This window comes from Leopardus geoffroyi, chromosome B1, assembly GCF_018350155.1.
Source record: "Leopardus geoffroyi isolate Oge1 chromosome B1, O.geoffroyi_Oge1_pat1.0, whole genome shotgun sequence".
Lineage (NCBI taxonomy): Eukaryota > Metazoa > Chordata > Mammalia > Carnivora > Felidae > Leopardus > Leopardus geoffroyi.
In genome coordinates this window covers 68,555,345-68,569,503 of record NC_059327.1, presented here as the reverse complement: position 1 = coordinate 68,569,503, position 14,159 = coordinate 68,555,345, and the positions used below count along the sequence as shown (strand labels likewise).

The 14,159-nt window shown below is 38.0% G+C and overlaps 1 protein-coding gene across 12 annotated transcripts in view; it reads left to right on the top strand.

Moving 5' to 3' along the window:
- Nucleotides 1-14,159, top strand: part of RAPGEF2 (Rap guanine nucleotide exchange factor 2) — a 249,298-nt gene that overhangs the window by 102,462 nt on the left and 132,677 nt on the right. The window lies entirely within an intron of this gene.

Genomic DNA, 14,159 nt, shown 5'->3' with positions numbered 1-14,159 from the left:
AACTTCACTCTCTCATGAAAATATTTAACTGTATTCTTGATGAGTAATTCTGAATGGGTCAGGGACACATTAAGAATCTATTTTAAAAACATGAACAAACATTTATAAAATGTCAGAGTCAGTGAGATAGGGAGAGGCAATTTATACATGCCTGGGTGTGGTAATAGAAGGCACTGGGATGGCCTTTGGAGGTAGGGACTTGGGCAGTGAGAGAGTGCCAGAGGCGCATTGCATCTAGTGAAAAACAATCTCTGGTGCAATTCCCATGCCTCTTTGCCCTCTGCTTCTCCGAGATCAGACTGGCAGGCATTATTCTCTTTGGAAAATAGCCCCATGAGGGAGAGAGGCTGGCTCCATTGCCTGCCTATTTGTGGTTGTTCTTATAGTAGCGATAGTTATAGTAATGGAAATAGCACTGGTAGTGGTAGTAACAGTAATAAAGTGATGATGGAAAAATAGCTAAGGCTTTGACAGTGCTTTCTATTTACCAGCTCACCATTTTGAATATTGTGTGTGTGTGTGTGTGTGTGTGTGTGTGTGTGTGTGAGAGATCGTTTAGTATTGCAACTACCCTTTGAGGTAAGTATAATTTTCATCTGCATTTCGAGACTGAGGAAACTGGCAGTACAGTATGGTGGGTGGTTGTGCCTCCTGGAATTCTGCCTGGGATGCTGGGAGTGAGCCGATGAACCAGCTCCTATAGTTCTAGGAATGCTGTTTCCCAGAGGAATGGAGAATTGATTAACGTTCTTGTCCTTCAAATACAGGACCTACTTACTTTTTGGTCTCTTTTTGGGGGCTCTAACTCTGTTTCTGAACTTGGATGAAGGTATAGTCAAACAATATTTAAGTGTTGGTATATTTTTTAATTATGTATAATTTTAATATAAAAAGTAATAAGTAGTGTGTAAATTAGCAAAGGTAAAGAGATGGAAAAAATCACTTATAATCTCTCATTCAAAGTAATAATTCTGTAATACTCTATAGTGTTTTCCTATCTAGTCTTACATGTATGTGTTTCACGTACTGAAGAGCATACTTAATAAACAATGTAATATCTTGTTTATTTCAGTTAAAGAATATGTGTACATATAAGTGTTGCCTTGTAATATTAAAAGCTCTTTAAAAGGCTTGCTCTTTATGTATCTTGATGCCTGTTTAATTGTTCAGTTATTTGAACTTTCCACAGTTTAGTTAATAATTATAAGGGTATATTTTTGATGGCTTTTCATTATAAATATTGCTTTAATGACTGTGATTTGAAATTTATGTATCTTAAAGGAGGACAGAGGTTAGTGACTTCATTATTCTATCGATGCAAGGTCTGTTACACAAAACAAATCTATAGACTGAGACTCTAGAACAGTGAAGGAGCCTGTGATGGTCTTTTTTCAGTACCAGCCATCATTCACTAGTCAAGTAACAGCTTGTTCTAACTTCTGGAAAGGGAACCTAATGTTCAGAAAACTGCCGTTCTGGAAGAAAGAGGACTTGTAGTTCAGACCTATTTTATGAACACATTGGACTCTATGCCTAATTATTTTAAAAGATGACATAAGTTACTCTTTCTCTGGCTGGATGTCAAATGCTTGCAAGCCAGTACTTTAATGGGATGAAGGAAGGAATGGTGTTTGAGTCTGAATGACAAGCTAGTACTATATATAGGCTATGTCTTCACGTTGCACCTGTGACATTTGCTCTAAGTTGTTTGTTTCTTTTGGTGATGTTGCCTTAGGAATAGTGTTCATACTGTTTTAATAGGAAGGAGTTTCTACTGGTGCTGTGCTAAAGGTTGACACTAGTGATGCATATATATTTATTTCTCCACAAAATAATTGAGGTTTGATTAAAGAATAGTATGGTTGAGGTGTTATTAACAATCTGGTTTTATAAAACTAGTTCACAGATGATTCTCCACATTTATCATATTTTTATCATGTTAGTCTGGAAATTGTTTATTGGTATATATAATAAGTAACCTGATCACTCATTTTGACCGCTAATTCACCCTGAACAGTTAGTTTTGAATCAAAATATTTTGAAGAATATTTTTATGTTTTTACCTAATTCTCATGAAATTGCTTTGACACCTGATTATCATCAAGTGAGAAGGATGATATACATTGCAAAAAATCTGCCATTTGGCTTCTAGGTTTCATTTGCTGTATTGAATTCCTTGATTGACATTGAGGTCAGCACTTTATGGTTTTTAAAAAAAATTTTTTTTTGTTTTCTTTTTAGATAAATGTTCTTTGGGTTGCATACCTTTATGTTGTTGAAACATGAATCATTTTCTCTGTTAAGAGTTATGACATTCACGGAGTCTATTAATTCCTTTGAGACCATCAGTGACAGCTTACTCACTTTTTTCTGTTCTAAGCAATTTAAGTGAAATGAATGTTTTTGTGAGTTTTATTGTAAATCTATTAGAAATATATCAAGGTTTGAAATGCTGGTATTTGTACAAATGGCAGTAATGTCATTTATAATGTTATTACATATAATGTTGCCCTAATACAGGGCGAAACTCTTATGTGGAGTAAAAATTTGTAGTCCTGAAACAATGTACAATTTATAGTAATGGTTTTCTCAGTCTTATTTAAAAATAAATTCAGTTTCTTTGATCAGAAAGGTGGTGAACAAATGTAATTTAGCAATGCAACAAAGGTTATTGTCATTCTCACTTAGGAAGATGTCAGAGAAGACATTTGTCATAGATGAAGATAGAAACAGTGTAAATTGGATGTGTTTTTCCAGTCCTTTCAGCAGAGTAGCGGTAGTCACTGAGTTGTGCACATTGTGTACCACACAACTCAGCGATGTGCTGTTTTAACCACAGTAATAGACCGTGAAAAGCAGAGAGTGGTGAAATATTTTGAGGAAGGAGTTTTTGCCCCCTAACTTTTTCGAAGGCATCATTTGCAACAACAGTGGAGCTGGAAAGCAAGAGATGAAAACTGTCTCATCTAAAGTTGCAGGTTTAGAAGTGTTTTTCTTAATGTCCTTTTGTTTATTCTACATAATGGGCAGGAAGATAATAATGTTCATTGTCCTAATGTGTCCTAAATCAGTGTTATTTATGGAACTTTAATAGAAATTGTTATATACTTAAAATTTTCCCACTTTTAAAATTGTCCCATCCTACGAATGCTGAACCTATTTTGTAGTAAATTCACAATTTAGTAACTTGGATTAACATGTTATTTTAATATGTTAATCCAGGCTGCTGGGTTAAGCCAGGCTTCTGGCTTCTTTGGAAGGCTGAGAATTTTAGATATAGAAGATAGGCTTAGACTGTGCGTCTAAACTTTCACTTGCTATTTGGATTGTTTGTTAGAGAAGAAGACAGTACCTATATTGTATATTAACTCATAGAGTGGGATCTTTTCCTAGTAATTTATCAGTCATTTTACATTTATTTGCAAAAAACAGAATGCTAGATGTTTAACATTACTGTCATACAGACTCTTTCTTTGAGTTTATGTTGGTCATAATCCGGGGGGGGGGGAGATCACTTTATTTAAAATGTTGAACCTGATTTTCTCAATGGAATCAATTTTATCATAGAAGCCCCAAGGAAGGGCCTTTTAGTAGAAATGACCATGCATCCCACCACATTCAAACATAAATAATATTTTTATTGCTCTGGTAGCTAAAAACTTTCTATATTTTTTATATGCCGTGCAATTAGTAAACAAATCTCTTCATATCAGTGTGGCAGGGGCTGTGAGTTTGAAGGAAAAAATAAGCCCGGGGTGGCCATACCCTAAACACTTCAAAGATGCCAAGAAATGGGTTGTAATCAAAGATGGGAGCCAGAGGACCTGGGGAGAAAAACCTGTCTATACAGAGGGCTGGAGGCTTCTAGTGCACGGATGCTAGGGTCCAGCTACCAGGTGGTCAGGCAGTGGACTTAGTGGGACAAGTAATCTGTACACTGTAAGTGTCGTGAGAAGTTATGTCTGCAACTGGCAAAGCCCTGTCCATGGAAACTGCTGAACACTGAAATGCCATAAAAATTTAGGATTAGTTCATAGGCCTTTTTCATATTTATGGGTCATTCTGTCTCATTCTAAAGTAAGTTTGGTAGAGTTTAAATTTTGAGGCATATTTCCATGTCATTTCAAATAGTAGTTGAAACTTGCATTAAGTCCTGCGGTGCGGTCTCTGTAGTAAGTTCTGGAGTATGCAGAGGAAACAAAATAGTCTACTCCCTGCTGTCACATAATTTAGTATCTGGTTGGGGAGATGAGGCAGTCATATATGAAGCATGAAAAAATCGCATAGGTGTCGTTAAATAATACAGTGTAAATTGACGTAGCAAAGACCACACAAAATGCAAAAGACCTTCCAAGATTAGTGGTGTCTTAATGTATGTGGTAATGAGGAGTAGCTCTTAAGTGAATTCTGAGTTAGGCTGATGATTTAGATTGTTGGACAGTGGTTGGAAAGGAAGTCTGGACATACTAAAGAGCATGAGTGATGGCACAGAAATAAGATTGAAGGTGGGGCAGTTCATACATTAGCAATAGCTTGAGTGGAGTCACAAGAATAGGATCATTTATCTAGAACAGACATGCACTTTAGGGAGTGAACTAGTTGCAAAAGCATTGGTGATGGTGGCATTAATGAGAAGTCTAGTTTACAAAGCTGTGGAAGTTGGCTGGAAAGGCTAGGGTTGTTGGTAAGTTAGGTGTCAAGGAATGTTGGCAAGAGGTTAGGAGAAATGCACACATCATTTATTTGTATCATGTTGGCTGTGTCCATTTACAAGCAGTACTTCTCTTTCATTGATACCAAATATATCCACAATTTAAAAATTAAAATTGTGGTATGGTACTCTCAAACTCACATTTTAAATTAGAGCTGGCAGCTATAATGAGGATAAGTGGGGAAACAAGACATTTAACTAATCAGTTCTGAGAGGCTGAAATACTATTCTCATTATGATTCACATGACAAACAATGAGCTACTTGAGTTTAAAAATCACAGACCTACTTTCTGCTTGCCAGTGCTAGATGATAAGTTAATTGATTGCTCTGAAACTTGCTAGTCCCCCCCCCCCCCCCCCCCCCCCCCAGTAATGGAAGAAGGTGAAACAGTGGAAGAGTGATTCTGTATTTATGTGGTAGGGACTGAAAACACAACTAACTATTCCTTATTTCATGTGAAGAGTCATACAGGATTAGAAAATCGTATTCTTGAAAGAGTACAAATGTGTTATAAGTCATATGATGCCTTACTGGAGATGGAATATGGCTTTAAAAAAATAACTCACTGATGGGGTGCCTGGATGGCTCAGTTGGTTAAGTGCCTGACTCTTGATTTTAGCTCAGGTCATGATCCTCAGGGTCATGAGATCAAGCCCTACATGGAGCTTGCTTAAGATTCTCTCTCTCCCTTCCCCTCTATCCCTCCCTGGCAATCCTTTCTCTCTCTCCCCCCCTCTCTCTCTCTCTCTAAAAAAAAAAAAAAAAAGAAAAAAAACTCGCTGATAAATGTTATGAAAGGGTAACTTTATTAGACATTAAGTGTATCCAGATGGCATGAAAGTAAGGTGAGGATCAGAGCTCTGGAGATTGTACATTACAGGTAAGATTTACCTTCAGTTATTAGCCAAATCACAACAATGGTGGTATAGATTAAGCATGGAAGAGAAATTGTGGTTAGTGAAGAAGGAAGGGGGGGAAAAAGGTATAAATCATCTCAAAACTGCTCTCATTGGGTTTTTAAGGTAATGTATTGGTCTAACATACCTTCCTTTCCATCATGGGGAGATATTGGTAACTTATAATAGGAATAAATGACATGATACATAAGTTTTTTAGAAGTTTTTTTTTACAACCAGCATTACTAAAAGTCGTTTATTTCTTTAAAAGAAGAAATTGATCCTCCTTCCCTCCCTTCTTTCTTTCCTTTCTCCCAAGGTAAACCACAAGATTTTGTTTAATTCATATTTGGAATAATATAAAGTCAGTGGATGATTGAAGAATTAGTAAGGGCTAATAAGTTATAAGAACCACTTATCTCAGACACTGTTGAGACAGTGTCTCAACAACTTGTTGCCACATTATTTTGCAGAAGCAAGTGATTGGGGCCTGTGGTTGGCCAGTTAATGAAGATAGTTGGTTAGGCATAGAATCATGGGAAGATACTTCTGTTTTAACTTAAAAATGTTCAATTTGATCTACACATATAATATATATGTGTGTGTGTGTATATATTTGCATATATAATTGGATTAAAATACACATATATATACATAAATGTGAGTGTGTGTGTGAGAATCACTCTTACCGGACTCGACTGTTTCCTTCCAGTCTTCCACAGTTATTTTGCCTACACCTGATCCAGCAGCAATGCTTAAAAACGGACATACTTTTACTGAGGTTTCAAAAGCATTCTGCTTCATAGATTAAATAATTATTAAGTCAAACAGATTGTTATCAAGAGTAAATAAGTGTATTTTTCTTTAAAAATGCTCGTCTGTTAGGGGGCGCCTGGGTGGCGCAGTCGGTTAAGCGTCCGACTTCAGCCAGGTCACGATCTCGCGGTCTGTGAGTTCGAGCCCCGCGTCGGGCTCTGGGCTGATGGCTCAGAGCCTGGAGCCTGTTTCCGATTCTGTGTCTCCCTCTCTCTCTGCCCCTCCCCTGTTCATGCTCTGTCTCTCTCTGTCCCAAAAATAAATAAACGTTGAAAAAAAAAATTAAAAAAAAAATGCTCGTCTGTTAAAATTAATCACTACAAGAGATGGTGTCTTAGCAACTTCATATCTGAGAAGAATTACTTACCAAAAGTGATGAGCGTAGTGACTAGAACTGATTTCCAGCACCAAATAGTACCCTGGGCTATTAGTTACACCCCTTTAAGGGAGTCCTCCACTTGATGCTTAATCAGTATTAATGAGTCGATCGACCCCTGTCCTAAATTGCTCACCTGCAGTTATATGTGCGTATTTTCCTATCTTATTCATTCTGCCGATATCATTGAGTTGCTTCTGTGTGCCTGCCTAGAATATGGTGTGGAAACGCAGAGATCCTACCTGTGTGTCCCCAAAGCCAAGTGGTAAAAAGTGTTTTGAGAAGGAAGTGTGGGGTCCGTTTGTCCAGTGCTGCAAGGAGATTCAGTAAGGTGAGACCAGAGACATGACCTTGGGATTTGGCAGCTAGGGGGTCGTAGGTGACCTGAGCGAACCATTCGCAGTGAAGTCGTGGAGCTGATTGGGGGAAACTGGGAAGGTAAGAACTGGTGAAGGGGAATTTTCATTGTGAAGAGGAGCAGGGAAATGGGCCAGTGGCTGGGAGTCGTTTGTGAACTAAAGAGCTGTTTGTTTCTGTAAAATTGAGAAGATGCTAGTGTGTGTTTGTACGTTACTACAGATGATCCAGCAGAGAGGGGTAAATGGATGGTACTGGAAAGAGAGAGGTAATTGCAGAAATGGGTGAGACCCACAAGGTGGGGAGGTGTTAGCTTTGGAACGAGTGAAAGAGCTTCACCTTCTTTGCAGGCTTATGACAAAAGCTGCATAGGTCACTGGGTAGATTTGGGAGTTCAATGGTAGGTATTGAGGAGTTTTGACAAAAGAGAGAAAGAAGTTGTACACAAAGGGAGTGTTGAGTGCCCATTTGATATTCGTGGACATAGATGGTAAGTGTGTGTGTGTGTGTGTGTTTCTGAGCAACTTTTGGCTGTTTAGGGGCAGGCATGGAGAAGGTGTTGCTGGAGTTTGTGCTTTACCAGTGCATACGGTAAAGGGAGAGATAGGAGCAGGAATTAAGGGTGGATCTGGAATAGCCATACCTTATGTGGGTTTGTTCCAGGTCCCTTGAGCTCTAGAAACCATATATGTAAAGCAACAAACACCTACAAGTCTACTTGACTTCCTGCTTTTTCTGTCTCTAATGGCTTTAATAAACAGCTTGTCACCTGCTCTAGAAATTTCTGTGAGTCTCAGTTTTGATCTCTCTTTTCTCCCTCTGACAATTGTGGGTTTTTCTTTTTAGGAAACTCTTCAGAGTTAGAAATGGCAGTATCCACCAAATCAACTGCCTCTATCACTGCTTCCAGTGCCTGTGTTCAGATGTCACCTGCTCCATTAAAGTAGCTCCCTGAAGGCCATCAATACTTCTTCCACAGTGTCCCCAAATCATTGTTTGAAGCATAGGACTTTTCTTCTTGATCTTTTGAATAATTAGCTTAAATGACTGGCAGCTGCCAAACAGATAAAATCCAGACTTTTTAGTGATACGTACAGGGCAGCTCAAAATGTCTCCAACCTAAATTATTCCCTGTATACCCTCTCCAGACACCCAAGCTGATTGTTGTGGTCCAAGCATATCTTTGTCAGGTTGTTCTTGCTGTCTGGGATATCCACCTTGCTGTTGCTACCTTCACTCCCATTGTTCCTCATCTGCCAGTGAAAACAACATGTTTAATTCTCTGGGAATCCTACCCTTGTTTTCCTGTCAGGATTAATTGTTCCCTATCCATACTAAACTAAGATTTTTGAAGGGTGTGGCTGTATTTTTCATCTTTGCTTCCCCTAGCACATCTAACACTTATCAGCCATTTCATAAATACTTGTTGAATCATATTGGTTTAGGATTTTGTGTGTGTGTGTGTGTGTGTGTGTGTGTGTGTATATATATGTATGTATACATATATATGTTTAAATTTATTTTTGGGGGAGAGTGCAAGTAGGGGAGGGGCAGAGAGAGGGGGATAGAGGATCCAAAGCAGGCTTTGGGCTGACAGGCTGACAGCAGTGAACCTGATGCAGGGCTTGAACTCCTGAACTACAAGATCATGACCTGAGCCGAAGTCCGATGCTCAACTAAACTGAGCCACCCAGGTGCCCCCAGAATTATATTTTTAACTTGCCCTTAAAAATCACTTTTAAAAAGTTTAATGATATTTCACTAACATATTACCTTAAAAAACTTATTTTAGCGTTTATTTTTGAGAGGGAGAGAGATGAGTGTGAATGGGGGAGGGGCAGAGAGAGAGGGAGACACAGAATCCAAAGCAGCTCCAGGCTCTGCACTGTCAGCCCAGAGCCCGACATGGGGCTCAAGCAGTGAGGTCATGACCTGAGCTGAAGTCAGATGCTTAACCGACCAAGCCACCCAGGTGCCCCAACATATTCCCTTTTAGAAATAACTTTTCAATAACCTCCGATTTATTGAAATTTTGGTTAGGAAAAGAATGAGGCTGTACCATAATGGAAGTAAGGAGTCTGGGGGGACGCTCATGAGAACTTGGTACTGGCCAGTTTGTGCAGGAGTGCAGAAGGGGCAAAAATGGTATCTTGTAGGACATCATTTTGCTTACTGCATTAGGTACAATTAGTTTTGGTTGTATAAAACAATTGCATAAACACAGCAGGACCTACTTTTTTTGTCACCTAAAAGAACCCTAAAGGTAGATGGTCCCTGATGGTCTGGTGGCTCCTCAGTGTGAAAAGGTTACAGGCTTTCATCCTTCTTTCCAAAACCTGTGTGTGCACCTAGCTTCCACTTTCAGCATCAGGTCAGACCACAAGGTGGCTGCTAAATCACACCTGTCATGTCTGCAGCAGGAGCTAGAAGAGGGGAGGGAAGGCAGGAGAACAAAAAAAGGTTAACTTCTATCCGAATTGGATTTCTTGAAACAATGTTTCTTTTTATGTTACATTGTCCAGAGGTACTTAACATGATCACTTCAGGTTGCCCAGGAGCCTAAGACAAGTAGTCTTTTATTCTGTGATGTAATGCGCCCACTAAAAATAATAATATGTCTTTATTTAAAAATAAATAAGCACAGAACCTGATATGGGGCTCAAACTCACGAACTGTGAGACCATGACCTGAGCTGAAATCAAGACTAAGCCACCCAGGCACTCCTAAAAATATCCTTCTAAGAAGAAGGAGGAGAATGGATGTTGGAGTGGATAATCAATACTTTCTATTACACTTGCTTTCCAGTTTCCCTTCTTAGTTTGTTCATTATCTTTCTTTTCTACATCATTCTAACCCCTCAGCCCTAGGATCATACTCTTCATCAGCTTACCCACACTGCTTCGGGTCTTACATCACCTATAATTTCTACTTGTCATATCTAAAGTTGACTTGAGTCCAGGTATTCCCATGACACACACAGATAAGGTAAAAAATATATATTAAAGATTTTAAGACAATGTTGGGAAGGAGTTCCAAATAAGGCAAATAAAATTATGAAACAAATGTGAGCTTGGTTTGACTACAGTTGATAATATTGAAGGGAGAGTTTAGTTGCAGTTTATCTAAACATATCCTGCGTTAAATTTGAAATAAGGTGGAGGTGTAAATTGATGGAATAGATTGAGATGTGTTAAAGATCCAGTGGGATATATTAAAATGTTCCCCCTTCAGGTACTAGTTGTATTTTCTGCTTCAGCATGAAATGTCTTCATCCTGGAAAGCTAACATGACTTTGAGCATCTTTTAGAGCAGCCTTACCCTGTTTAAATCATATTCTGATGGGATACCTGATGCACAGAGCAAAACAGATCTCTAGAGAGGGAGTTCAATTGCTGGATCAAGTTGGGAATTTGGTTGCCATAACGACAGCTTCACAGATACGCTGCACGTGTAAGTGCAGGCTTTCACAGTCCTTGGGAAACTGGCATTGGTAGTGTCTTAACAAAGTAAGTCACCTTAAAGAGAAGGACTCTGATGTTTTTGGCTGTAGTAGTACAATTGATAGGTTATCCAGGTCATCTGATGCTTGAAATCTTCAGTCAGGGAATTTGTCATTTGTGATCCTTGGTGTAAATGACTGTGAGTTCACTCTAGAGTTTCTTTTTAGTGATGTTTGGATTTCTCTTGCAAAAGCAAATACAGTATTTCATAAAGGTTTTAAAGTCTGATGTGTGTGTCAATAAAATACTGTATTTTTCTCTGTAAAAAACTGGATTTACTTATCTGATGCTAAGTGGAATGGAACCCGCAACCCATGTTTGTGCCATGGTCATTTTGGGGGAGGCTTGGTGTGGAGGGATGTGTGAACTACCATTTCACCTGTTTGAATTCAAATTGCCTTTAAATATCTATCAACTATATTTATTTTTATAAAATGCTTATTTATTTATTTTTGAGAGAGAGATCATGGATGTGCATGGGAGCGAGAAGGGGGCAGAGAGAGAGAGAGGGAGACAGAGAATCCCAAGCAGGCTTTGACATGGGGCTCGAATCATGAACTGTGAGATTATGACCTGAGCCCAAATCAAGAGTTGACTGCTTAACCAACTGAGGCACCCAGGCACCCCTAAAAAAATTTTTTTTAAATGTTTATTTTTGACAGAGAGAGAGAGAGAGAGTGAGAGCGTGAGCAGGGGAGGGGTAGAGACAGGGGGAGACACAGAATCTGAAGTAGGCTCCAGGTTCCAAGCTGTCAGCACAGAGCCCAACTCAGGGCTTGAACTCACAAACCTCAAGATCATGATCTGAGCTGAAGTAAGACCCTCAACCTACTGAGCCACCCAGGCGCCCCCCCACCCCGGCCTATTTTTTTTTTAATAAGAAGCATACTTTCGCTATTGGGAAGACCAGCAGAAAATAAGAGTGTTATTAGTAAGAGAAAGATTGTGATATGAAGCAAATCATACATGGTGAAATTGGAATATTAAAATAAAAACTTCCAGTTAATCATAGTTCAGGGTCCCTTTATTTTATTTAGTTATAAGTTAAATTATATATATATATATATATGCATAAAAGACTACAAAATCATATATTAAAGAAAATGACTTGATTCTATTATTTATTTATTCTATTATCCTAGTTGATTTTTTAACGTACTGAAAATTGTTTAAAAGTACTTCAAGAATTAAGAAATATACTCTCAGCTATTATTTCATTTTATTTCATGTATTATCTTTATATTAGAATTTAAATGAATGTAATGTGTGCTTAAAAACTACCTTCCATATTTATTACTGATAAGAATATTGAGCTGTAAGTTCAAAATATTAAAAAAAATTTTATTTCCTTTTGTGTTTCTTATCTTGTCACATATCTGTGGCTTTATAGAGGTTATGTGTTTTTTGCAATGAAATATAAGATAATTTCTAGTATTTCATGTTCATATGTTATAGATCTATATAAACATTAAGTAAGTGTATTTTCTTAGTTGTTTGGTTATATGGATTTTTTTTGAGTTATATTTAAAGGATTATTTTTACTTTGTCTTTTATTGATGTCTTTATGTTTTATAGCTATAAACTGCTTAGTTTATCAGCTTTATTAAGATAATGTTTATTTCTTAATATAAACATCTTCAGATAATTTAAAATATTGAGGCAGTGGTCAAATTCTGTCAAACATTTTCCTCTGGTTTATTTTTGTTATTTTTTGCTTTATTAAGATGAATTTAGAAAACCATCTTAAAGTATTTATACTTTAGTTTTACAAATAGAAAAACTACGAGTATTTCATTTTCATCATTCTTAATCATATATAATACATGATATACCTATGTCTATACCTATATATGTTCTTTATTTATATATCTATATGTATATATTGCAGAGGTCTGCTGCCATGATAGGTTATATAGTCTAAAGGAATAATTCCTTGTTATTCAGAATCTTGAGACCACTTCAGTTTACCCCTTTGTCATCTGATCTTGATTTTTAACTGACATAATTTTGGAAATACAGAATGAAGAGTTAATTGTGAATAGGGTTTTCTAGGTTTTATAATCATTATCCCATTTAAGTGAATTTTTTTTTTTTGGAAGTATGACTGACATCTATTAAGTGAACCTTAAAAAACTGTTATATATAAATTTGTGTATGGAAACATCCCTCTGGCTAAAGCAGAGGTATTTTTCATTGATTATCTATGTCAGAGTATAAAGTAATTATAGTTCTTCAAAAACAGTAGAGAAGAACTGTCTGATACCTACTACAGCCTGAGAAGTATGAATTTTAATTTTTCTAAGAATGTGCTTGTGGGACAATAAGACACTGGATTAGAGTCCTCATGTTTGGCAATAAAGATGGTGAGAAGATAAAATACAAGATTATGAAATGTAACTGACCAAGACAGAGGTTTCTGAAGTGGGCTAGTTAGTAGATTCACCTGGCTGAATGGGTAAAATGGGTAAAATACTGAGACCCAGGCCTAGAGATTTTCCACTACAATCTGTATTGGACCAATACTGAGACCCAGGCCTAGAGATTTTCCACTACAATCTGTATTGGACCATGCCACTCTCATTTTCAAAGTTTACAAGCAAGTGGTCAGTCAGATGTGAACTGAGAGGCTGAGCTAATGACTATGAGACTGATGTGTAGCCACTGAAGTTTTTTTTTTTTTTTTTAAGTTTATTTAGACAGAGAGAGACAGAGCATGAGTGGGGGAGGGGCAGAGAGAGGGAGACACAGAATCTGAAGCAGGCTCCAGGCTCTGAGCTGTCAGCGCAGAGCCTGATGGTGGGGCTCGAACTCACAGACCACGAATCATGACCTGAGCCGAAGTTGGACGTTCAACCGACTGAGCCACCCAGGCATCCCGATGTGTAGCCACTGAAGTTTTAAGATCAGTAGAATGGGAAGATAGTGGAAGATTGGCAAAGTTGGAACCAAGACAGGAATCCTATCTCAGTAGCCTTGGTGTGTCAAAGCTAAGGGCCTGACTAGTATTTTCAGGGAAATAGAAGATGATGGGTCACATGTCAGTGTAATTTAGAAGGACTAATTGACGAAATTTAGGGACTGAAATTACAGACAAGGGACAAGTTGGAGTAAAAGATGATTCCAATGCTTGGAACTTGCATGTCTGGTAGTGTGATGCCTTTGCCAGCTATAACCAAATCTGGAGGGAATGAAGCTGGTGGAGATCAGAGTTAAATATATTTGGTATTAGGCCTGTTGTGGTACATGCTTTGACAGACAGGGGGAGCCACAGGAGGTGTGAGGAGAACCTGGGCATTGAGTCACCTGAAACGCTTTGGAGATGGGGTAGTGTAGGTGTAAAGGTAGGTAAATAGGGAGAATACAGAAACAAAAATGAGATTCTTATAAGGTCAGAAGGCTACAGGGACAGAATTTGACAACTAAGATACTGCTTTGCTGCCCATTTTCATGCAGAATTATCTCATGTCTTGTTTTAAGCAAGCTATGCAACATATTGCCAAT